Here is a 26,385-nt window from a genome sequence, read left to right as displayed (position 1 = left end):
TTATTTTGCAGGCTTCTTCTTCAGACATATTCATGAGACTACAATTTCTATCTTCAAGGAGCTTCTATTCTAATGGGAAATTGCACTGTCTTCCTCTCTAGCAGGACTGATTCTAAGGCTTCCTCTTCAACAAGCGATTGTTGAATGGCTAAATAAAAGAAAAAAGCTGCTATCTCATTTATCAGTATATAATGATAAAGCACAGAAAGGTTAAGTGATCTACCTAAGGTCACACAGCAAGTTAAAGTTAGAGAAGTAGAACCTAGTCCAAGCTGATATTCTTTCAAGTACACAATGTAGCATCCCTTGTGAGGAATCTCATACCAGTTGTAAGCTGTGAATAGATGCTTCCTTTCTGCTTGCCCATGATATATTTTCTTTCATTTTTTTTCTACAAATATAAGTATTTGGAGGAAAAGGAAAACAGTTGGCCAAGTGTGCCTTTGGTAGAAATTGTGAGACTAATCTATTACACAGAATCCTGATTAACATTTCAGAATTCATTTGAATATATTAGTTTCACAATTTGGATATGTAATTATGTTTTCCTCTGTCACCAGCCACAAGCAATTTCTCCCCTTTTAGGATCATTGTGTCTTTAAATGTAAGACATAAGATGCAGGAATTACCATAGCAACTTACTTTCTAATTAGACTGCAATTGCTGACAATCAATATGATTTGGCAAGGTCAGGAACAGAGTAAGCCCCAGAGTATTTAAAGAGAGCTGGGGCGGTGCAGGGACAGCGAGGAAACTACTGGCATCTCTCCCCAGAGTTGAATGTGAGTCCTTTCTTGCCTGCTGCTTGTAGAACCTAAAGAGGTGTCTTACAGTAGCCACAGTTTATAACCTGCCAAAAGAACTCAGGAATGGAGGCTGAGATATTCAGTCGAGGTAATTTTTCCCATTTATTCCCCAAACACTTGACAAAATAAAAGAAAAAAGCTGCTATCTCATTTATGAGTGAATAATGATAAAGCACAGAAAGGTTAAGTGATCTACCTGAAAGACTGAAAAATCAGCAGCTTGAAAGAGAGAATAAACAGTAGCTGAAAGGGGTGTTCATGAAGAGGCAAGTGCAGAGGAGGGCCTCTCAGCTCAGATAGTGATGAGGATATGTGAGAGGCAGTGGGATGGCCCACAACCAGGTTTGCCTGGAGGAGGCTGTGTGAGCCTGAGCACGGCTCCGGCATCATGGGAGGGGCAGGTGGCTTGAGCCCGCATCACCTGAGCCCCTTCCAGGGGTTCCTCCTCCACCTCTCCCTCTCCTGGCCTCTGCTTCAAAGAACAAAACTCATTCACACCAGTGTCAGTATCTGACAACTGATTACAATCCGATAGGGGGGCAGATTGCATTTTAATAGGGAGCAAAAGTTTAGCAAAAGAGTCTATGAAAATTGGGCACAAAGGTGCAGATAGTGGAAATACTTCTGTGACCTTGGGGACTTTCTGGAGCTCTTCAATCATATCTGTGGCCTACCATGATTTCATAGCAGGCCAATTAAAAATGAGCTCCAGTTTCTCGTCCACTCAAGAAAAAGATGAAATGAGGTAACTGTTCTAGTGGCCAAAATATAGATGTCTTTCAGACACAATGCAAGACCATATCATCGTCCCTGGATGCAAGCAGCAAGTCGTACTCCCTGGGAGCATTTGTGTGGAAGAGACAAGACCTGCAGTCTGGAGGGCCCAGGTATTTGACATCTAGTGGGAGAGCTCAGAGTTACCAACCCTCCGCCTGACACTTCCTCGCCCCTTTGCTCCCTCTCCCCTTTGCAGCTATTCTCTGCCTGAGGACTGAGTGGGAGAAAGCCAGTTCTAACAGGGAGAGGATTAGAGCTGGAGCTCCTGAAAGCTGCTGAGATCGGGCCTCGGATTCTCAGAGGATCACCGGACCCCTGATAAGATCCTAAGTGGTTAAGGAAAGCAGACTTGCTAAGCCTGTGGTTAATATTCGCAAATCTCTCTGCTCTAGCCGTGGGCCTTTGTGGCCCTTGAGATGCTTTGAAAATGAAGTAGTGTAGGCAAGAGCAATGGCTGGTGTCTAGTTTTACTTTTCCACTTGCTTATCAGTGGTGTGACCTGGGACAAGATTCTTTAGTCTCCGAATCTCATGTGTAAAGTGAGTAAACAATTCTTTCTACTTCATATAATCAAAACTAAATGGCCTGTGTGTGTAAGCATATGGTAAACTGTAAAGCATTAAACACATAAACACATTTTTGGAATAATTAGAATGATTATTATCACTGCTCTTATTACTATTATTTTTCTTTGTAGGTATCTCCATTCCCTACCCCATTCTGTACTCCTTTTCCTCCTTTCCATTTAGCTTTTCCTCCAGCCACCAGTTTTTAGATAAAAGATAATCAGCTTGATGATAAATTCACCCCAAGAGCTATTGCTATTACTGTAGATCCAGCATTTTTCTCTCCAGAGAAACAGATAGAGGGGTTAGTTAGAGGGTGAGGGTGACATTTAACACATAAATGGTGTTGGGAGGTAGAACTGAGGTAGGGATGAATCAGAGAAAGTATTTTATTTTAAAGTTCTGTTTTGTGGAGCTGGTCCCTTCCAGTGCCCCTCGTGTAATGCTGCAGATGGGGCTGCTTCCTCTCTTACACACGTGGCGAGCCCCTGTCAGTTTGATGTGTTTCAGTGTCTTTAAGCATCAGTGCTGTTCTGTATAGGCTTTACACTTTATATACAGCATTGCTTTTTGAGAACATGAGATGGCTATGATAAAGATGAACTGTATTCTTCTATGCTGCTGGAAGCCAAATCACTGAGAACTGTAGGAGAAGGAGAGTGCAGAAATACTAACAATGTCCAAACGAGTCCCTTGTATGCAACTTGTCCCCTTTAGCATACTTTTCTAAAGTACTTTATTTCATTTCATACTGCCTTTCATTTTCAAAGTGCTTTTTCCAGTGACAGAAGGGACCAAGGACAATGAACATTTTATATACATTCACATGCCCATCCAAGGAGGAAAGCCATGGAGTATAACTCCTTGGCAATATCCTTTTCCTCGCCTCCCACCAGTAAAGAATTTTGGATCCCAGAGACCTTCATGGCAGTGCTTATCCTGACTTTAACCACCCCTCCACCGCACCTACTCCAGGTGGCATTTAAAGCTGCCATAGTCAACCAGCCCTAACTCCTAGTTCTCTATCAAAACTTACCTGCCTGTGAGTTTGTCAGATTACAAATTACAGAACTACAGAATAACTCCTAACAAGAGGAGAGACTGAAGAGATCACTTATTTCAACTCTCTCAGGAATCTCAGACCACAAGGGGGGTCTGTTCCCTAAATGCTCAAGACTTTCATGGGTGCTGGTGGTTTCTATTTCTAGGAATCATCTTTGCATTTTGATAAAGGAATGCACGAGAAGGTGAGAACTGTAAGCACTTTGGCAGGTCAGTAGGAGAGATTTTTGAGCAAATAGGGTTTTTAACTTAATGACTAGGTCTTGAAATTCAAGACCCACTTAGATCACAGGCTGTAGATCTTGATACCTTCTGCTTAAGGTGAGCATCACCAACAAGTTCAAGCATGTAGCTTTTATTTAAAAAGTTAAGTAACATTTCTCTCCCTCATTCTCTATCTCTTCCCATTATCCATAATCAGTGTGTGGACAGATAGATATAGATTCTATATGTGCTCGATTCTAACAAAAAGAAAGGTAAACATATGTTGCCATACTGATTCTCTGCTATGGACATTAACCAGTATCTTTAACTGTGATTATTTATACTACAAGGACGTTCAGCACGGTTAGTAATTATTTTTTCTCACCAGAACCACATCCAGAAATTGTAATGGGAGAATTGGTGACTGATATTTTGCCCTCGAGAAAATTATTTCTGTCCTCTTTTAGGGTCTCAAATTTATTACCAAGGAAGGATTTGCTGTCTTTGATCTCTGCTTTATCATCTCTGTTTCATCATTCCTGATGTTCACTGTTTGTATATATACTCTCCACTTAAACATTGTACCATGTGAACCTGAATATCCCCCCAAAATGTACTAAAAAATATAGACTCTCTTCTTAAGGATTCTCACTGCCAGCCATCAGTTCAATGTTATTTTATTTATATACCTTATTAGCGTCCCCAAAAGCTGGTTGAACACTGGAACCTTATATTCTGTGATGTTTCTGGGAGTCCATAATGTGATTCTTGCTGCTGCTTGTCCCCAGACACAAAGGCCTCATAAATATAACCCACTTGGAGCTAGTGGGAAGGGACAACTGGAACAGGCTTGGTGCTGGGGAAGGATGGAACTAACCTGAAAGTGAAGCTTCGAAGGGGAACAACCATTTGCCACATGCTCCTCTGTCCAACCTTTGAATCAACATGTCTTAAATGGTGCCCATCTGTAAACTGGTAAAGTCAGTTTATGCTATGTGCTAGATAGGTAAAAGGATCAGTAGTCAGAAGAACCATATTCTAGACATATTTTTTTGTATGAACTACCTGTTGGCCCATAGGGTACTAACTTCAATGGGGTCTGAGTGTTCTCCTGCTTTTCATAAAGATGATAATATCTATTTCATCACTTTTCTAGGATGATATAAGGATAAATCTAGTGGCATACACTAAATGGATAAATGAATAGTTGGAAAGTGCTTTGAAAAAGTAACTGTAATTCTTAAAGGCAAAATACATAACTTATACGTGCATAATGTTAGCTGTCCTCAGAGTTGCTATGGTGGTGTGCCATGCCCAGTTTGTGAGCAGACTTAGTTTTCATTCTTCAATCCATTATTCCAACCCCGCTTTCTTAGCCCATAGTTGTAAGGTATCTGCCCTTTGTTTTAAATTCTCAGCTATTCTCACATGTGGGTGACAGAACTTAGCTTGTTCAGTGTCAATTGCTGAATACATTCTTTGGTGTTTAGACAGAAAGATGATTATATGGGAGCTTTGTGTGTGTGTGTGTATGACTATATATATATATATATATATATATGCTCGGTATCATCAGGCAGCTCCAGGTCACCAAGGTAGAAGGTACTCTAAACTGTATCTTCCAATAAAATGTTGGCTACCTCCTTCTGATGTCTTCCTGTTTTCAAAGGAGAGCCAAGAGATGGTGATAAAATATCACATAGAATGTGATATTAGGAGTTCTGGTTGATATGGATGTCTGAGTTGAGGCCTTTCTACCTCCAGAAATACAGAAATGCTGTATAAAATAAGTCGAACATTTAAGATAAAGACTTACCTAATTTAGTAACTATGAAAGTGACTCTATCCCCAACCTCTTCAGAATGGTGAGTGTATACTGAAGCCAAAGGACCAACAAAAATTTCTAATTAACTTAACGACTAGGCCTTGAACTTCAAGACCCACTTGGAAAGATGAGCCCAAATTGCAGATTTGTCTCTGAGGAGAGCTAGAGCTGAACTACCTGCATAAAGTCATGAGTCAGGAAAAGCTGTGCAGTGGTGAAATGGGGGATCCTAAAATTCCACTTAATGACTAAGGAAAACATCAAAGAAGCAGCCCAGGCCATGGGTGGAAATAGTCTCTAGTAAGTACTTACAATACCAGGCCAGTGATACATGATTATATTGGATGAGAATTCACAACATCCAGAGGATACAGTGACCTCAAACCAAGAAATTAATAGAAAGATCATACCAAAACTGGAGAAGTGAAAATGCTTGATGGCAGCAAATGAGAAATGGTGTGTAGGATGTTGGTCTGTGCAGATAATGGGACTCCCACTGAATGTACCTCATCCCTCATAAGATGGGCGGAGGGCAAATGTTACAAATCACATAAATAATATCATGCTGGAGAGAATATTTATACCTCAGTGACTGGGGACTAAATAAGACTTCATGAGATTTAAAAATAAATATTTTTTAAATGCAGAGAGAGGTAAAAAGAAGATTTAGAAATCATAAGATAAAACAGGGAAGTATGAAAAATGAGATTTGGAAAAAATTAATGAAAAATACTGAGAAAAATATGTAGTCAAGGAAATTGAAAGTGCAGTAAATGGACTGAAAAATGGACTAGATGTAATGGGAAACACAATGAATGAATTGGAAAAAAGTCACTCATAATCCAGCTTACAAAGGTGAAAAATGGAAAAGATAAATGAAGAGACATAGAGGTTAGTATGAGAAGTTCCAACATGGGTCTAATAAGAGAGCCAGAAAGAGAAGAATGTAGAGATGGATAGAGACAATAATGACAACTTTTCTGGAGTGCAGGAAAGACTGCCTCAGTTTGCGGAAACCACTAAGCTGCAACATAAAATACAAAAGTAAATCCAAACCGAATAGTGAACCTGTAGACAAGAATATCTTAAAAACTATCAGGAAAGACAGAGTACCAAATATTAGACTGGTGGCAGACTTCACATAAGCGACAATAGATACCAGAAGAAATCCTGTTTCACTCAGATTTATAAATTCATCAAAACTAGCAGGTTTATTAATAGCTCAAGAGGGGGAAGGGAAGATATATTCAGATATACAAAGACTGAAGAGAGAGCTTACCACTTATAAACGTAACAGACAACTAAACAATTTTCATCAACAGAAGGAAACTGAACCCAGAAGAAACTAGTAGAATTTAAGAGTGAAATCCCTGGTGAAATGATGGAAATACTAAACAGTTACTCAATTAAAAATAATACTAATTTGCAGGTGTTTGAAAACAAGAGGGAACTAAAGTGCTGGACAAAACTGACATGGAAGGGGGAGTTAAAGCATTCTAAGGTTCGTGTGTCGCTCAGGTAGGCAAAGTGATGGTGATTGATTTTGGATTTTAGCAATATGTTTTTAAAATGATCGAGTAACTATAAAATAATATGAATAGAACATACAAGTTCTAGAACAGAGAGGAAAAAAGGGAGACAAAAGAAACTGTAATGGTGACATTTGAAGCACTAAGGAAAGGGTTTCTTATTGTATGTGTTTATGTGTACGTGTGTCCATATATCTGCTAGATGCCAAATGTCTGATGGCTCATGGATCTACCTCCATGAGGCCCTGTACATGTCCTAACCTCAAGTCAAAGGCAAAGTCTTAGCGCATACATAGTTCCAGAATGGCAATTTTTACTTGGTTATGCTGTTGTAGCAGGTAAAATTGTACATGTTGCTGCAGTCAACAGATTCTTGACACTGAGAAGCCAGTTTGCATATACCTGTAGGGGCCCTTTTACATCCTTGTTTTCTGGTCCATTTTTGAAGGGGCCCCAGGTCATTTTTATTCTTGTGTTGCTAGGTTTGTATTCTGGAGACCTGACATCTTTTTCACTGATTCCGCTCTAATGGTATTCAACATCATTAACCATAAAGATAATCTATCACAGAGCCCCTTTCAGAAAGGCCTCTATCCACAGTGCTTTCCAGCCTCAGCCTTCATGGAAGAGGGCACAGAGCAGCACAAAGGGAGAAATGATGCTCTACTCTCTCATCTTTTCAAAATGGTTAACGGAACTATACTTTCCTCATATAAGTGTCTCCTCGGTGTGTTTTCCTGCATTCTGCAAGGTAGTCCATTCAAACCAGGGTGATATGTTTCTCGCAGGCTTCTAGTTTTTTCCCAAGCTGGTATCTATCTGATCCCTTACACTTACACTAGTTATGGATGAATTCTGGTCTTTTTGAATTAGGAATTCTTGCCCTCTTCTTTTAACACTTTAACAGCCATCTTTCCTCTTAAACGTTTTGTCGGCATACAATTACATGAAAAAAGTAAGTTATAAAAGAGCATGCGTGATATAATCTCATTTTAATTTTTAAAAATACTGTATGTCAGCAGAGAAGAAACTGTGGAAGTCTGTCCATCACATGTTAACAGTATCTTTGTAGGATTATTTGAAATCATCATTCTTTTTAACTTTCTGTCTGGTTTGATTGGTTTTTTTCTAGAGCAAGCATATATTGCTTTTATAATCATAAAAAAAATCCCATCTTGTGAAAGATGAGACCCAAACCCTTTCCATCAGGGGTAGTATTCCTGTTTCACAGGTAGGGAGAGGCTCCAGGCTGCCAAAGGAAGGCAGACAGTATGTAAGTACACAGTGTTTTGTGGAACAACGTAGGCTGTGGTTTGGAGAGGTACCTAAAAATCAAAGTTGTTGCCTACTTTGCTTTTCCTAGTCATTTGCACTTAGGTTCATTATAGGAATAGGCCTACAGAAGTGTTGCAGGGGTGGCCATAGAGGTACTATGGCGTGGTAAGAGCAATGTGGAATTTGAGTGTCCTGTGGATTGCTGTGCCTCAGGTCAGGGGAGTAAATCTCAGAAGAGGTACTCCTGAGCACCTTTACCCTGCTCAAACCCCCCTTTCCCACCACCTGCCACCATCACATATTCAGAGCTTATCATCTTACTCTCTATATAAGTTACTTGACTTAAAAATAAAGTGCTGTTCTTTGCTTTCTGCTCCAAAAATCTGAACTCTACCAGGGCAAGGATCTCTGTCTGTTTTGGTCAATGTTATGCCTCCAGTGCCTAGCCCAGGGGAGGTGCTCAGTCAGTATATGCTGCAGGAAGGAATCAATGCTGAAGGGTTATGCATCTACATGGAGGGAGGCGTAGGGGTCACTGAAGGCAGGGGAATAACTGGAGTAGAGATGAGAAGGTGAGAAAGGGGATAACATGGGTCTGGGCCATGAATAGCCTGACCTGACTGGCAGGGGAGGCCCTTGGAAGTGAGTAGTAGCAAACAAAGTTGGGTATTGGGCTGGGAAGAGATGATAAAGGGACTAGAAAATGGGAAGACTCAAAATAAAGCGTGGGCACACTCGGGGGATGTGCTGAGAGCAATGCAGGATTTGCTGACATGGCACTACGTCGGGGCTCTGGCACTGATACAGAGGAGACAGTCTCTCCTCTTGATGTACTGTAAAGGAAAAGTGGACACAGGGGCATGAATTTCAGATCAGGAATGGCTCAGATGGTTCCTTCATTATCTGTGATACTGTTACCTAAGGGGACCACTCAGGGTGTAAAAGCTTTGCATTTGGAATCATTTTCAATTCAAGCCACCTGACAACGCAAGACAGCTTTACTTGTGCAGAAACAGAACACTTAAGGAGGTACAGACCTTTTTCTTCAGGCTTCTCTGAAACTCTAATTAAATGAAATAAATCTGTGCCTTGTGCTTAGCTCTGATTTTTTTCATACAATGCATTTGAGAGGCACACCGTGAATATGTATTGGAACATTTTGGCGGTGCTCATTTGTGATGAGTATGGATAGAAATGGAATTCACTCAGTATAAAATATTTACATGCTACAGTGAGCACACCTTTGCTGTTTCTGAAAAGAGACAGCACGCCTTTTTTGCTTAGTCCAGCTTCCGAGGGTGGCAAGTCAGAAAGCTCCTCTTGCCATGTAGAAATCCCGAGTTATACTAGAAAATGGAAATTCTAATTAGGGTAGACAGAACTGAGACCCTCTCTCCTTTCCAGAAGTATGCATACCTCTCATAAGATTTCCAAGCTGTATTAAGAATTACTTCAGTCCTTACATTATCTTTGATTAATGGCCCTGGAGGACTTGGGTTTTTTAAAAAAAATATCTAATTATTCTAAGGAAAACCTAAGATAGTGGTTGCTGGAAAACATTGCAGTGAAATACTCTAGAATTTAAAGGGAGCCTGTGTCTGAGGAGTTCTAGGCCAGGGAATGTATTGTTTCCTTGGGATTATTCTCTTGATATCCTGGCCTGCAGGGAAGGGGCTAGCCTCTCTCACCCTAAGGAGCTTCCTTCCTGTCTCATTGTAGGAGATTATTTGTAAGAACTGAAGAGGAAGAAAACATACTGGAGAAATGGTGCAGTGATAGTGGCTTAAAGTATTAAACTACCCTCTCACCAGGTATATAGCAATTAATTTTGGAAATGTTTCCAGGAACATAGGCAAGGTAAGTGCACATTCTTCCATATCATAGTTTGAACTATAGAGTCTAGAGCTGGTACTTTTGAAACTTCACCTTCCCAAATTTTTCCCAGTAGTCTGGTTCTGGGGCATTTAACTTATTAAATGTGATCATCTACCCCTGTGTTTAAGAATTATTTGGAGTGAGAATTAGGCCAGAGTAGATATCAGGGAATGAAGAGATTTTGAGCGTCAAATAAGGGGTGATAGAACAAGAACAGAGAAACATTGAAACCTGAAAATAGGATTATTAGAGTGGTGTGGTAAGTCTCACAGCAGGCAGGGGCAATACAACAAAGGTGGGAGTCAAAATTCTCAATGCTCTTGATAAAGAGCTGAAACACTGACTGCCATCCACATTTTCCCCTCTCTATAGGATGGCCACAGAACCCATACATGTGTTTGTTACTGTATTTTTTGAAGTCTTTCAAGGACATAGTTTTGCTCTTAATCATACATTAGTGAATATAGGAACAGCAATTTCCTTTTTTTATGACTTTACATGTGACATATTAAGCTCTAAAGAACAAAATGTATCTGTAAGGTTGGTAATCCTTAGACTCTAGCTAGGGGCAGGAGAAGGTTAGGATAAAAAAGACAGATAAGATATGAAGAAGGACTGAAGAAGTGGCATATTGAGTTTGATCAAATGCGACCATTTGCATTGTTTAAGGAGAGGATCACCAAGCAGGAGAGCCCAGCACCAGTGCTGTGCCACCCCTGAACTCACCGACCAGGCATAGCTTATTTTTTACCCAGACATTGACAATGGTTTATGAAAAAAAGGCAGAATAAAACAGATCTTAGAGCTTTTAAAAAAGAAGACCAAGACCTCCTCCTGTTTCTACAATGCAGAAAAAAGTAGGCTTGAGAATAGTGAGTATTTACTTGACTTTCTCCAGAGAAGATCAGGAAATGCCATTGTTCTTTGGGTATGAGCAGAATATTTCCCTTTTTTAACTTCATTCCTGCCCAAATGTAGGGGAGCACTGAGAAATTTTACTCTGTCCGCAGGAAGGAGAAGTACTTCTGGGAGCTAAGCGATCTGGTTGCCCCGAACCTCCCCAGGTGTGTCTGCCACTCCTCCTGCTTGTGCTTCTGACTGGGAAGAGTAGTAATGTCTGTTCCTTATTTACTCAGGGAATGCAATCGATGAAACAGAGAACTCAGGCAATTAAGGCCCTGAAGAGAATTTTACATGTTCCTTTATTTGACTGTGTAATCAGGCTGCGACAAGTGCACACATATAAATCTCATATTTCCTTTGGTTCTGCATAAGTCCAGCCTAAGGGACATCTACTCTATGGAGAACTGAACTCCTTAACAATTCAGTGGCACTAAGCAGTTTTAGATTTAATTTGAGTCTGTCTTTCACAGACCATTACACTATCAGGACATCGATGAAGTTCTTAGCATCTTGCCTACAGAACCATGGGTGGGGCACTAAAAACGTCAATATCCTGGTGAATTTAGATATAGTTATTACAATTCGTGGAGCTTGTTTTCTTCTACTCTGATTTGAACTTTCAGAGCTCAATGGGAGCCCAAGGTACATAATGTGGCTATAGAACAAGGAGTGTGGGGGCTGGCAGACCTCTTTAGGGAGATCTCTGATCCCCATTATGACTTTGAATCTGTTTCATTAATATCTGTCTCTCAAAATGCTTTCTTCTTTCCCCTTTGATTATGGAAATCCTAGAATCTCCACAAAACGTTCTCTGGCTTCCCTGCTCCACACTGACTTAACCACCACCAACCTGAACTGCTTTCAGTACCCCAGGTCTGGACAGCAATATTTAGAGTTTGCTTGTGTTCTGGTTTGTGTCCTCTGTTTCACATAAATTTCTCTTATTTCTGGAAGAACGTCACAAGCTTCATAGGTATTAGAACAAGATCCTATCTTTTCTTTCAGCTCCTAATATGGTAGGCTGACTGAAAGATGAATGGGCAAATAGATTGATAAAAGGAGCTTAGGAACTTCTGATAAGAATGAATCTGAGTTTTTGATGTGTTGTTTCTTCTCATTATACAAAGTAATAAGCAGGTGGGGAGATTCACATTCCAGTTGGTGAGGAGTACCTATTCTGTTTATTATTGTTCACTCCACCAGCCCTCTAACCCTCCCACCTTCTCTCATTCCTTTTATATACCATACTTAAAATTGGAGGCATAACCTTGTTCAAGAATGTGCAAAACAGGAGCATGGTAATGAATTCTTGTTGCTGCTGTAAACTTGATGAATGGCTTGTGGAGGAAGGGCTTTAAATGGCAATCTCAGTCCAGTGATTAGCTTTGCGGCATTCCTCCCTTTGAACTCCTGCAGACCAGCATAGCTTTCATTCTGCTCTAGGTTTCCTGTGAGCTTCATTAAGTGTGCCAGGAATTCTTCTCGGTCTTGGCTGGAGGAGAAAGGAGCAAAGACGGTCTCTCTGTGTCTTTCTGGCATTCCCACAGCTTTCCTCCATCTAGCTTACCCCAACCCACTTCATTCACAACTCTAACTGTGTTTGATCTGAATGAAACCTTATGTGCTACCCTGGCCTGCACTTTCCCACTGACCTTTGCCCACCTCAGACTGCCAAGATATAAATGCATATAATTCAGTCTCTGGGACAGATTTTGGCTACAAGTTAGAGTGCTCAGGATCAGTTTGCCCAATGGGTATGCTCCTGAAATAGTTGTGTGTGAACTGCATTTTTTTCAGTATCTAGCTATTTCAGAGCACCAACAGAGGGGCTTGCAGAAACTGAGACAATAGTTTCATGGGTGACTATACTAAAAACTGAGGACTATTTTTACTACTAAATGTGATCTGGGAATGACAAAGAGAGTAATAAATTCTTTGTCTACTATCTATCATTTGGTCTTAGCAATGGACCATGTGTTTTCGGCATTTGTTCTGTGCTTCTCTCTAATTGTTACATGTCTATTTTACTGACAACTAGCAGGGACTGTGGCCCATTTCTCTTGGATCCTCCACCTCACAGCTCCTTACATGGGACTAGCATTTTTTAGATCTTGTTATTACTCCATATGGATCATGGACCAGCGGTGTTGATTGGCCTTACTGGGAGCTGGTTAGCATTACAGAATCTCAGGTCTTATCCAGATCTGCTCAGTCAGACTCTCAGTATTAGTTAGATCCCCAGGTGACTTGTATGCACATTAAGATTTAGATGCCATGATGTAGGAGACACTTAACAGGAACTCATAAAGTGCTCATTGCATTTAAATAAAAGAAAAATCGTCCCTTGCCCAGATGAAATCCTGTATCTTGGCTAAGAAGTTCTGGTTGAATTATGTGATACTAGAATGTTAATTTTAAGGGGAGGCAGAGAGAAGTAGGCAAAAACAGAAATAAAACAAATCAGTGAATGTAGTTGACTCAGAAAGGAAATTTCCATTAAAAATGTTTGATGAGATAGTTTGGGCCAATTTTTAATAATGGACACACCCTATTGAAGCATTTCCTCTTTGGCATGAAAAAGACAGTTTTGTACTTGGATTTTCACTGCTTGGATCAGATATCCATCCACTTCCAGGGCACCCTTTTTTCCCTCACTGCCAAGTGTTCAAGACTGAGTGGGAAGTATGAGAAATGCTGAGCAAAAACACCTGTATATGAAGTTTATGTACTTCGCAGAAACACAAGGGTTACTATTTTCTTCTGACTTGGACATTGTTACTATCCTGTACCAACATGATTCTCAAGATGTAATTTCTTTTCATTAAGTGAGAAGTAGCATTGCACAAAGCTGTGCATTCTATGGAGAAAGTGGGTAGGATGAGGCATTCGAGGAATCCCACCTGCATGACTTCCTGTTGATCTTGGGCTAATCACCGAACTCCTCTGAATTTCATTTTCTTGCCTGTGAGATGGGCACACATACTTGCCCCAGCTGCCCCTGAAGGGTTAGTGTAGGAGTTTAAAATGAGCTAATAGTGTATGAGGCATTTTGATATCTTAAAATAGGTAACTAATGCAAAGATATTCAAACCATGACCATCACTACTACAAATAAAACAGATGAGAACTCTGAGTTTGTGTTTATGTGAATCCTGTTTCTGTCCATTAGAGAGCAAGATTATCACCCTCCCATATCACATAATATCTGGACTATACTTGTTGCCTTTATAGACATTACAGAATGACTGATTATCATGTGAGCCCTGGAGTCAGGATACTTGGGTTTAGATCCTTGCTCTGCCACTTATTAGATGTGTGATGTTGGGCAAGTCTTATAAGCTCTTTGGCTTCAATCTTCTCACTATAGAATTGGGATGATGACAAGGTTATGATAAATATGATAATGTATATAAAGTGGCTTATCTCTGCTCCTGGCAAAATAATCACTCAACAAATGACAGCTGTGATTCTTGTTGCCCCAGTATGGGAACTCCTTGAGGGCAGGGACTGTGTATGTTCATCTTTATTGCCCACGACATCTAGTAGTGACTAGCACATAAGCTTCATCAATTATTCCCTCATCTAATTAACACATATTTTGTGGCTCAGGAAGGTGTAGAATTATTGACAGATAGATTATGCTTCTCTGAGTTTGCTTGGTCACTCTTATTGCTGCTCACAAATAGAATAGAACAAACACAGCAGCGCATATACTAGTCAGAAGGAGGTGTCCCTGGCTTGAGGAAACTCATTAGCCCTACAAGCCTCATCTTCACAGGTGTTCAGGGCGTGATGGAATTCATAGGCATTACTCTGTGAACCTTAACAAATCACTTGATGGATTAGCTAGTGTCATCCATCAGCCTGTACTTGTCTCAAGTACTTGACTGAAGTCTATAAATCTCCTTCCTTTAAAAAGCCCCAACTGCTGATTCTATGGTATCATTTCCTTGAAGTTAGTGGAACTTAATCTCTGTGCAGGAATTTTTTTCTTATGGAACTTGATGCTGCAGTAAGCCACTCTCCTTTTAACCCCCAAAGCAAATGTCTGCTTTACTAAATGAAGTCACATCTTAAGTGTCTTACCTGATTGGACTGAGAAGTTACATGCACGTATGAAGAGCAGCAAGGAGGGCAATATAAGGGAAAGTAGAAGGGAGACACATTTGAAACAAAAAACATGAAGACTGGCACCTCAATTTTTAACATTCAGTAAAGGAAAAAAGCGAACACCGGCCCGAGTTCTCTACCTGTTGGTCGGACAGTGAGAGAGTGCATCCTCAGTAGATGGAATCTTGAAGGCACTGATGTCAGTATGATTACAGGAAGCTTATCTTTCCTTCAAATTTCAGTTCCTGTACACATGGATTTTGCAGTCCAAACAAGTAAGTCAATCTAGATATAACTTTTCATTTATTAAAGCAAATCTCCTTAAATGTATGTGTCTTATTGACTAAAATTCCACCATTAGCAATTCAGTCCTTTAGAATTGGCATTACCCACTTCATCTCCTTTTAAAAAGGCAAGTTTTCTTGGAGGAGCCAAATTCAGGAGCTCCTTAGAATTTCAATGCCAGTACCTTCTTCAGAGGCTGTTATCTTTATTGGGAAGGAAGAATGAAGCACAAAAAACAAAAACAGAAACAAAAAATAACATACTGAGAGCCTGATTTCTGAAAGAGGGGAAGAGGTTCTGAAAGGCTGGGAAAGGACCCAAAAGGTAGAGATGACAAATTTGCAAACTTTGCCTACCATTGCCTTTCCAGGGTGCCCAGCCTTGTGCTTGGTGCTTTGGAGGAATTTGAGAAGAGAGGCAAGATGAGTATCTGTGTGTGGTTGAGCTGAGACACCACGAATGGGAAGCAGAGGAGATGTTCTCTCTTTATTATTCATACCTTGCATTTGTATGCACTTTTAACTTTTCAAAGCACGCTCACATCCCAGTGCAAATTACATGTTTATAAAACACTTGGCATCAACAATTGCTATCTCTGTGCCCAGACTCTCTCAGAATCTCAGCCCCACTGGGGTGGTTGACTTCCACTTTACTCATTTAGGCTCCTCTGGCATTTATTCCTCAGTCTTATGCCTGTTAAACTTCTGGAATGGTTTGAACTATAAAATCCATCTCTGATTATTTGATTTCTGTGTAGCTGGCCAGCGTGGGTCTGAGCCCCACAGGAGAGGTTTATGTAGTGTAAGATTCAGGTAATTTATTTGTAGGGGAGGGTGGGCAGTCAAGTGGGTCCATATCCTGTTTGAGTCTTTTACTGTTTAAAGCATCTTATTAAGTCATAAACAGCCCAGATGGATGTGGTTGTGATGGGCATGGGCTAAATGAGGAAATAAAAATAAATAGTTTGTGCATTGATTGGAGCTTGCATTTAGATTGCATCTTTTTATTTCAATACCATTCTATTAAAAAAAAAAGAAAACCCAAAACCTAGCAAGAGTCTCCAGGGCAGAGCATGAGGCTATTTTTAACTCGAATATTATTCTGCTTTAATTGTATCTTCTCTGAGTAGACACAAACACTGAGTTACTGGCAGAGAGAAAAAAAGGCCTATTCATTTTCTGATATATCCGTGAGCCTGACAAATGTAATACATTTGAAGGCCTCTGCCACAGCTTGCTTTGTCAAGAAAGGTCAGAAGGGCAAGTGTGGCTGAAGCAGAAGTCTTAGAAGATAGACAGGATGATGTTGCTTGGCTATTGATTGGAAAATGGGAGAACGTATTTGACAGCAAGCCAGAAAAGCCTTGTTTGGGTGACCTTTGTCAAGTCCTGCCTGCTGGAAGTCTGTTTTAGCTGTTGACTAAGCAGAGGTAATCAGCACCATGAATGCCCTGGAGCATCAGGTGGTCAGGTTGGAAATGGAAGATGGAATTAGAGATGGAAGATGTAAATGAGGGCATATCTGTGCTTTTCCAAGCAGCTGAGTTTCTACCATATGTGTCTTTACTGCTGTAAGCTTGCTAGTTCACAGTGGGTGCTATCAGCTGAATGTGTCTTTCTCTCCACCTCTGTCCCCACCCATATTTATATGTTGAAGCCCTAATGCCCAATGTGTTGGTGTTTGGAGGTAGGGACTTTGGGAAATTACTAGATAAGGTCATGGGAGTGGAGGGCTCATGATGGGGCTGGTGGCCATATAAGTCACTAAAGAGACCAGAGCTTTCTCTTGGCCATGTGGGATACACAGAGAAGGCAGTTGTCTGTAAGCCAGGACATGGCTCTCACAGAACCCAGCCATGCTGGCACTCTGAATTTGGACTTCCAGTCTCAGAATTATGAGATATAAATGTTAATTAAGCTATCCAGTCTGGTGGGTGAGCAGCCTGAGCAGACTAAGGCAGTGGGGCTTTCACCCTGTAATATTCCCTTCCCTGTAATCCCTCCCAGCATAGGAAACCTTATACTGTCTTCATGAATAAAAGCATAAGGACCTGAGATGTGGAGTGAGCATAGTACTGGGGGCATCCACAAAATCAGTAGATTGCAGGAACTCTGTTTTCCCTATCAGACTCCCCCCACCTTCCCCAACTAGCACATAAAAAGAAATCAAAGCAAAAACAAAGGAAACAAACAAGCAACAACCTGAGCATATAAACCCAAAGCTAATAAATTACTCTCTTTCTGAGCTGGGCAGCCATTAGATATTAAAAAGTTTATTTTAAGGGCCCACCTTAAAATAAAGAGACTTAATGGGAACACTAAAAACCACATCAACTCAAAATGTGACAAGAAACAGCTGCTTGTGTTCTTGGTTGAAGGAATAAATACAACAAAAATATTTATTTTCAGAATATTTATGTAGAAAAGGAAATGAGAAAAGGACTTTTCACCTTCTCAACACTAACTCATGTTTGACCTGGGTCAATAATGACAACTTAATTGGCCCAACGCTTGTATTTCGCAGCTGCTGACTAAAGGAATTTGCAACTTAACAGGCAGCTCAGTATGCAAACCCTTGGATCTAAGCCAGTCTTGGCAGGATCTTTACTCAGAAATGAGTTGGCATACTGGAAGATGAAGGGAAAAAAATGCTCCAAGAAGAGGTTTACTCCACTCCATGACTGTTCCAGTGGAAAATGACTCTAGGTTCTGGTTTTAGGAGGTTCTAAGTGCTTAGGCATAGAAATCCTCTCCCCTAACTATAAATGACATCAAAGGAAAATTTCACACCCTTATTTCTGTTTCTGGTCATTCTTTTACTTTGGTAGAATAATTCTGGATAAAGGAAGCCTTGCATAGCAGAAAGGACTACACAGACTTGGGTTCAAATCCTAGCTTCACCATGAAAGGACCCTCTGCTGCTGGTCAGTTGCTTACCCCTTCTGAATGTCCTTATCCCTGTCTGTAGAGTGCAGCTCACCTGAGATGTGCTATTTAAAACACTGGGCCCACATAGGTGCTGCATAATTGCTGATTTAAGGAAAAAATCAACTTTCTTGAAGTATATTTATATAAATAATAATATGCACTCCTTTTAAGTGTTTGAGTTTTTATAAGTTGGTATGTTGTGTAATGGTTACCACAATCAAGACATACAACATCTCGACCAGTCTGCGAATTTCCTTCGGTCACCTTCCCAGACAATCCCCACCATCACTCTTGGCTCCAGGCAACTATTGATTTGCTTTCTGTCACCAGGGTAGTTTTTCTTTGTTTTGAGTTTCATATAAATAGAATCATATGGTGTATATTCTTTTGGGTCTGGCTTTTTTGCTTAGTATAATGCTTTTGAGATTCATTCATGTTATATTAGCAGTTTATTCCTTTTTGTTCTGGATTAGTATTTTGTTGTAAGAATAGAACAGTTTGTTTACCCCCTGGCCTGATGATGAGTGTTTTGGTTGTTTTCAGTTTTGAACTGTTATGAATAAATCTGTTATGAACATTTTTTTTCTTTTTTTTAAGTTATCACTGATATACAGTCTTACGAAGGTTTCACATGAAAAACATTACTACATTCACCCATATTATCAAGTCCCCCCACATCCCATTAAAATAACTTTCTGTCAGTGTAGTAAGATGTCATAGAGTCACTACTTGTCTTCTCTGTGCTACACTGTCTTAACCGTGACCCTCCACACACACACCATGTATACCAATCATAATACCCTCAATCCCCTTCTCCCTCCCTCCCCACCCACCCTCTCCCATACCTCCCCTTTGGTAACTGCTAGTTCCTTCTTGGAGTCTGTGAGTCTGTTGCTGTTTTGTTCCTTCAGTTTTTCTTCATTGTTATACTCCACAAATGAGGGAAATAATTTGGCACTTGTCTTTCTCTGCCTGCATTATTTCACTGAGCATAATGCCCTCCAGCTCTATCCATGTTGCAAATGATAGGATTTGTTTTCTACTTAGAGCTGAATAGTATACCATTGTATATATGTACCACATCATCTTTATCTATTCATCTACTGATGGATGCTTAGGTTGCTTCCTTAGCTTGGCTATTGTAAATAGTGCTGCAATAAACATAGGGGTGCATATGTCTTTTTGAATCTGAGATCTTGCTTTATTTGGGTAAATTACTAGAAGTGGAATTCATGAGTCAAATGGCATTCCTATTTTTAGTTTTTTGAGGAACCTCCATATTGCTTTCCACAATGGTTGAACTAATTTACATTGCCACCAGCAGTGTAGGAGGGTTTCCTTTTCTCCACGTCCTCACTGGTATTTATTGTTCCTTGTCTTTTTGATGTTGGCCATCCTAACTGGTGTGAGGTGATATCTCATTGTGGTGTTAATTTGCATTTCCCTGATAATTAGCAATGTGAAGCATCTTTTCATTTGCCTGCTGGCCATCTGTATTTCTATTTTGGAGAATTGTCTGTTCATATCCTCCACCCATTTTTTTAATTGGGTTATTTGCTTTTTGGGTGTTGAGGCATGTGAGTTTTTTATGTATTTTGGATGTTAACCCCTTGTCACATGCATCATTTACAAATAATATTCTCCCATACTGTAGGATATATTTTGTTCTACTGATGGTATCCTTTGCTCTACAGAAGCATTTTAGCTTGATGTAGTCCCATTTGTTAATTTTTGCTTTTGTTTCCCTTGCTTGAGGGGATGCATTCAGGAAAAAGTTGTGTATGTTTATATTCAAGAGGTTTTTTCCAGTGTTTTCTTCTAAGAATTTTATGGTTTCATGACTTACATTCAGGTCTTTGATCCATTTTGAGTTTACTTTTGTGTACAGGGTTAGACAATAATCCAATTTCATTCTCTTACATGTAGCTGTCCAGTTTTGCCAACACCAGTTGTTGAAGAGGCTGTCACTTCCCCATTGTATATCCACAGTTCCTTTATTGTATATTAATTGACCATATATGTTTGGGTTTATATCTGGGCTCTCTATTCTGTTCCATTGATCTATGGGTCTGTTCTTGTGCCAGTACCAAATTGTCTTGATTACTGTGGCTTTGCAGTAGAGCTTGAAGTTGGGTGCATAATCCCCCCAGCTTTGTTCTTCCTTCTCAGGATTAATTTTAGAATTTTAGAACTATTTGCTCTAGTTCATTGAAGAATGCCATTGGTATTTTGATAGGGATTGCATTGAAATTGTAGATTACTTTAGGCAGGATGCCATTTTGACAATGTTAATTCTTCCTGTCCATGAGAATGTATTTCCATTTATTGATATCTTCTTTAATTTCTCTTGTGTGTCATGTTGTTTTCAGGGTATAGGTCTTTCATTTCCTTGGTTAGATTTATTTCTAGGTGTTTATTCCTTTTGATGCAATTGTGAATGGAATTGTTTTCCTGATTTTTCTTTCTTCTAGTTCATCATTAATATATAGGAATAAAGCAGATTTCTGTGTATTAATTTTGTATCCAGCAACTTTGCTGAATTCAGTTATTAGTTCTAGTAGTTTTGGGGTGGATTCTTTAGGGTTTTTTATGTACAATATCATGTCATCTGCAAACAGTGACAGTTTAAATTCTTCCTTATCAATCTGGATGCCTTTTATTTCTTTTTGTTGTCGATTGCCATGGCTAGAACCTCCAGAACTATGTTGAATAAAAGTGGGGAGAGTGGGCATCCTTGTCTTGACCCAATCTTGAAGGAAAAGCTTTCAGCTTTTTGCTGTTAAGTATAATGTTGGCTGTGGGTTTGTCATATATGGCCTTTATTATGTTGAGGTACTTGCCCTCTATACCCATTTTGTTGAGAGTTTTTATCCAAATTGATAATGAATTTTGTTGAAAGCTTTTCCAGCATCTATGGAGATGATCATGTGGTTTTTGTCCTTCTTTTTGTTGATGTGGTGGATGATGTTGATGGATTTTCAAATATTGTACCATTCTTGCATCCCTGGAGTAAATCCTACTTGATCATGATGGATGATCTTTTTGATGTATTTTTGAATTTGATTTGCTAATCTTTTGTTGAATATGTTTGCATCTATATACATCAGGGATATTGATCATTAATTTTCTTGTTTTGTGGTGTTTTTGCCTGCTTTTGATATTAGAGTGATGATGACCAAATAGAATGGGTTTGGAAGTATTCCCTCCTCTTTCACTTTTTGGAAACTTTAAAAGAAGGATGAGTATTAGGTCTTCTATAAATGTTTGATCAAATTCAGCAGCGAAGCCATCTGGTTCAGGAGTTTTGTTCTTAGGTATTTTTTTATTACCAGTTCAGTTTTGTTGCTCGTAATTGGTTTATTCAGATTTTCTGTTTCTTCCTATGTCAGTCTTGGAAGATTGTATTTTTCTAGAAAGTTGTCCATTTCTTCCAGATTATCCAATTTGTTTGCATATAATTTCTCATAGTATTCTTTAATAATTCTTTGTATTTCTGTGGTGTCCGTAGTGATCTTTCCTTTCTCATTTATGATTCTGTTTATGTGTGTACACTCTCTTTTTTTCTTGATAAGTCTGGCTAGAGGTTTATCTATTTTGCTTATTTTCTCAAAGAACCAGCTCTGCTTTCATTGATTCTTCTTTTGTTTTATTCTTCTAGATTTTATTTATTTCTGCTCTAATCTTCTAATCCCACAGATTTTGCAGTGTTGCGTTATTGTCATTTGTCTCCATATATTGCCTGATCTCTGTTTTTATTTGGTCATTGATCCATTGATTATTTAGGAGCATGTTGTTAAGCCTTCATGTGTTTGTGGACCTTTTTGTTTTCTTTGTGTAATTTATCTCTAGTTTCATACCTTTGTGGTCTGAGAAGCTGGTTGGTACAATCTCAGTTGTTTTGAATTTACTAGGCTCTTTTTGTGACCTAGTATATAATCTATTCTTGAAAATGTACCAAGTGCACTTGAGAAGAATGTATCCTGTTGCTTTGGATGTAATGTTCTGTAGATGTGTGTTAGGTCCCTCTGTTCTAATGTGTTGTTCAGTGCCTCTGTGTCCTTACTTATTTTCTGTCTCGTTAATCTGTCCTTTGTAGTGAGTCTCCTAAAATGTGTTGAAGTCTCCTAAAATGAATGCATTGCATTCTATTTCCCCCTTTAGTTCTGTTAGTACTTGTTTCACATATGTAGGTGCTCCTATGCTGGGTGCATAGATATTTATAATGATTATATCCTCTTGTTGGACTGACCTCTGTATCATTATGTGGTGTCTTTTTTTGTCTCTTGTTACTTTCTTTGTTTTGAAGTCTATTTTGTCTGATACAAGTACTGCAACTCCTGCTTTTTTTCCCCTGATTTTTTGTATGAAATATCTTTTTTTATCCCTTCACTTTTAGTCTGTATATGTCTGTTATGAACATTTTGAACAAGTCTTTTGTGGACATATGTTTTTATTTCTCTTGGGTAAATATAAGAAACTATCAAACTGTTTTCTAAGTGGGTTGTACCATTTTACATTTTTACCAGATACATAGGAGAGTTCCCATTGCTCTACTGACTCACTAATGCCCGGAATTGTCAGTTTTGAATTCTAGTCATTCTAGTGGTTATGTAATGGCATTTAGTTAAGATTTTAAATTTCATTTCCCTAATGACTACTCATGTTGAACATCTTTTCATTTGCGTATTTCCCATTTGTACATTTTTTTTTTGTGGAGTAAATTTTTTTGTGGAGTATTTGCTCACATCTTTTTTGAATTTCCAATTTAAATGTTTACTCGTTTTTCACTTTTAGAGTTCTTTAAAAGTTATTGATACAAGTCCATTTTCAGATATGTGTATCGTATACATTTTCTCCCAGTCTGTGGTTTGGTTTTTCATTTTCTTAATAATGTCATTTGAAGAACTGAAGTTTTTTATTTTGATAAGGTCAAAATTGAAAATTTATGTTATGCTTTTCATATGCTGTTTAAGAAATTGTTGCCTGTCTCAGGAGTGTGAAGTCTTTTTTTTCTTCCAGAAGTTGTAAAGTTTTAGCTTTAATTTGTCAATCCATTTAGACTTAAATTTTATGTGTGACATGAGGTAAGGTTTGAGGTTTATTTTTTTCCCATGTGGATACCAAGTTGATTCAGCACCATTGGTGGAAAAAACTCTTCTTTTCCTATTGAATCCTCAATAACAAACTGTTCAAGATATAGAGGATGAGGGAGCATATCCTAACTCATTTTATAACACTAGTGTAACAAAACCAAACAAATTATAAAAAAAGAAATATAAGAAAAGACTCTCCACATCTCTACAAATATAGGCATGAAAATTCTTAACAAAAATTATCAAATCAAAATGTGAGAGTGATCTTTAGTGGATGCAAATCAGATAACTCACTAGGTTATTCAAAATAACCCATTTAATTCCCATGATTAATTATGACACTCAAACTTGTTTCTATAGCCCATAAGGTGCTCTATGACCTCACCCCATATTCTTCTCTGACTTTTCATCCCACCAACTTCCCTTCTGTTTATTCTTTGGTCAAACTATAGACACAATATATGTGTTCATGAATGTACTTTCTACCAATGGGATTCAGACAAATATTGTCCACCTCAGTGGCTTTCAAGTATGGATGTATGTTCAAATCATCAAGGGAGCTCTAAAAAATGATCAATTCTTGGCCTCACCCTCGACAAAGGAATGAAAAATCCCTGGAAATGATAGATCTATGGATTATTTTAAAAGCTTCCCAGGGGATTCTTGAGTGCAACCTGAGATGAAAACCACAGAACCTCACTATCCTCCTTATACCCAGGGACTCAGATCCCCTCTTCCCTTTCAGAGGTCTACCTTCTCCCACCCTGGCCTCTAGTTTTTACCAGAAACTCAGAGAATCATCAGCTTCTCCCTCATGCTTTATTTCAGTAAGTAGTACTCAAGGCTCCTTTGCATATTAACTCTCAGAATTGCAGAAGGTCAGGATAGGAATGAACCTACCCTATCTAACAAGTTGATGCTCGGGGAGGCAAAGCAAATTGGGACCCAAATTTTCTAGCACTGTTGTTATTGCGGTTTTAGCTACCTGATTTATTTCTTTTGCTTTTATTTGTACTGAGTTAGCCTGAAGAACTGAAAATTGGGAGGATCTTTAACTTTTTAGTGTGTTTGCGTCAGTTCACATTCCATAAATCTCTTCCTCTTAAAGTCCCTCTGTTAACTTTTCTTTCCCCAGTGATCTGGAGGTGGAGGCTGGAGTGTTAGACTAGTGTTCTCATTTTTATATGCAAATAAATCACTTGATTATATTTTTTTGTTCTTATGTTATCATGAATATTTCAAGTGAATTTTATATGGTTCATATTTATGGTTTGGGAGCTATTTCACATTTTGGCTCATTGCCGTCTCATCTGCATATACCATATCTCAGCTGATGTTGATTGGTCTCATTTACATATTCATCATGCTCTTATTTTCAAACATATTTTGTTATAAACTGGCTTTTCTTCCCCCTCCAGTGTTATAATAGCACATAGATGTGTTTTTAAATTGCACTCATTTCCATACATAATTTTTCTGGTTACCATAAATCACCACATTGTCACTTACTCCCCCCACCCTATTCAGTGTAATCTTCACACTTTATACCAACCTGACATATGGCTTTGAAGTAATTAAAGACAATGTAAACAGTTTACAGTGCACTTTGCAAAGCCACTTCACATTGCAGAGTTTAATGATTTCCTTTTCCCCCAGTCAGTCCCAAAGCAGTGAAGAGTACGGAGGTTTGAGATACTGATGGCGATTAAAGCTAAGGTGTGAACAGTGATCACTTCACTTCTAAGGAAAAGTTCCTGCTTCACATTCTACCCATCTACAATCTCTTTTGATTCCTTATAGAAGAAACAGAGGGTTCTGGGCCAACAAAAGAAGAGAAATCATCACCATTGGTTGGAGGCAGAGTTGTGTTCTTTCAGTCATTCTAATGGGAGGAAGGGGGAAGAATCAAATGCATCAGATCCCTAACCACCCAGGCTAGAGACCTTTCTTTGCTGGATAAGAACAGAACCAGTTTTCTTTTTGGATATTAGCTGTCTTCCCAACTACCGATGTCTAGTCTCCACTGTTTTCCCAGCAATGACCTCAGTTTTTGTTTGTGGATCTTTCTCCTCCACTCCAAGCGCATGTGGCTGAGGTAGGTGTTTTCAGCTCTAAGAATGGGGTGACCCAGGCCACAGCCAGTTTGAGCATCACATTCCCTTAGTTGCTGCAGTGGTTGGTCCAGACATAGCTGTGTGATCTAAGCAAATCATACCAAGTCTTAAGAGTTTTATGGGATCAAGTGAGGAAAGGTCAGTTCTTCCCCTCTGAGTGGAACTCAAGATGTGCAGACACGTCTGCTGCTGCATCTTGCTACAAAGGGTGGGGTTGAGGGCTGAAACTAACATAATGGGAGGAGGACCTGAGAGAGGAAGAGGAGCCAAGTTCTAAGGACATTGGACCTGATTAGAGCTGTTTCTTAAAGCCGTTCTTCCTTTCTGATCGTCATGTTAAATGAAGCATTAAATTCACTTCTCTTCCTTAGGTCTGTTTGAGGTTTAATTTCTTTTGCCTCTCACACCAGAAAGAGTCAAAACAAATGCAAAGTTTGTATCACTTATTTTGCACATATTATCTTGTACATTTTTGTCCTGGGTTACATTTTAAACTATAACTATATAAGTGCCCACATTATAGCTAATTCTCAGCCACTGTTTGTTTGCCTGTAAACATTATTTATCATGATAATTCATATTATTTAGTATTTTCTTTTTATATCTGGATATCTTGTGTTCCCAGCTAATTGCATTTGTTCATTTTTATCCACGCATTTATCAGTAGTTTTCTGCATGTACTTGGATCTGTGAGAGGCATCATGGCTTCAATACCGAGTAAAAGCAAACATGTCTTGTGCTCATGGAACTTATGATCCAACAGGGGAGTTAGCAATTAATTAAATTGTCACGTAAATAAGTGTAAAATGCCTAACATGATAGCTCATAGAGACTAGTGGTGACATGAGATTGTATATAGTAGGCAGTTGGGGAGGCCAAGGAGGGCTTCCCTGGACCGGTGACACTGGCATGGGCATCTGAAGAACACAGAGGAGCCAACTATTTAAAAGAGCAGAGTTGGAACAGATGTTTTAGTCAGAAAGAACAGCATATGCCGAGGAAGGCATGGTAGGCAGCATAAGATGGTACATATA

General features: G+C 39.2%; 1 protein-coding gene across 1 annotated transcript in view; it reads right to left on the bottom strand.

Moving 5' to 3' along the window:
• Positions 1 to 26,385, bottom strand: part of FSHR (follicle stimulating hormone receptor) — a 176,490-nt gene that overhangs the window by 83,304 nt on the left and 66,801 nt on the right. The gene's annotated exons all lie outside the window — the stretch shown is intronic.

The sequence above is a fragment of the Manis pentadactyla genome, chromosome 2, assembly GCF_030020395.1.
Source record: "Manis pentadactyla isolate mManPen7 chromosome 2, mManPen7.hap1, whole genome shotgun sequence".
Classification (NCBI taxonomy): Eukaryota; Metazoa; Chordata; class Mammalia; order Pholidota; family Manidae; genus Manis; species Manis pentadactyla.
This window is presented reverse-complemented; position numbering and strand designations above follow the sequence as displayed.